Below are 286 nucleotides of genomic sequence, written 5' to 3'. Positions count from 1 at the left end.
GGTCCTTCAGCAGGCCCAGCCACAGGTCACTGAAGAGACTTCTCACTGCATTCCAAACATGGAAGAATTACCAGGAGACACCAACCTAGGGCCAAGGTGAGCTAAAGCCCAGGGACAGGGCAGTCGCTGCCTGCCGCAGTGCCCTGATGGCTGAGGCTCCTCCGCAATCCACACATCCCTGCCCCTTCTCCAGCTCAGCTTCGCTCCCCAGCCCCAGTTGGAGAACTGCAAATGGTTTTCCTGAAATAAAGTGTCCGCGTGGCAGCCACACGCCGCGGCGCGGGTA

At 59.4% G+C, this 286-nt stretch overlaps 1 protein-coding gene across 1 annotated transcript in view; it reads right to left on the bottom strand.

The window, feature by feature from the left end:
* Nucleotides 1-286, bottom strand: part of STX8 (syntaxin 8) — a gene marked incomplete at its 5' end in the record, with an annotated part of 86,362 nt that overhangs the window by 14,073 nt on the left and 72,003 nt on the right. The gene's annotated exons all lie outside the window — the stretch shown is intronic.

This window comes from Acanthisitta chloris, unplaced genomic scaffold, assembly GCF_000695815.1.
Source record: "Acanthisitta chloris isolate BGI_N310 unplaced genomic scaffold, ASM69581v1 scaffold11950, whole genome shotgun sequence".
Taxonomy (NCBI): domain Eukaryota; kingdom Metazoa; phylum Chordata; class Aves; order Passeriformes; family Acanthisittidae; genus Acanthisitta; species Acanthisitta chloris.
The sequence above is the reverse complement of the archived record's forward strand: the minus strand, read 5'-3'. Positions and strand labels throughout refer to the sequence as shown.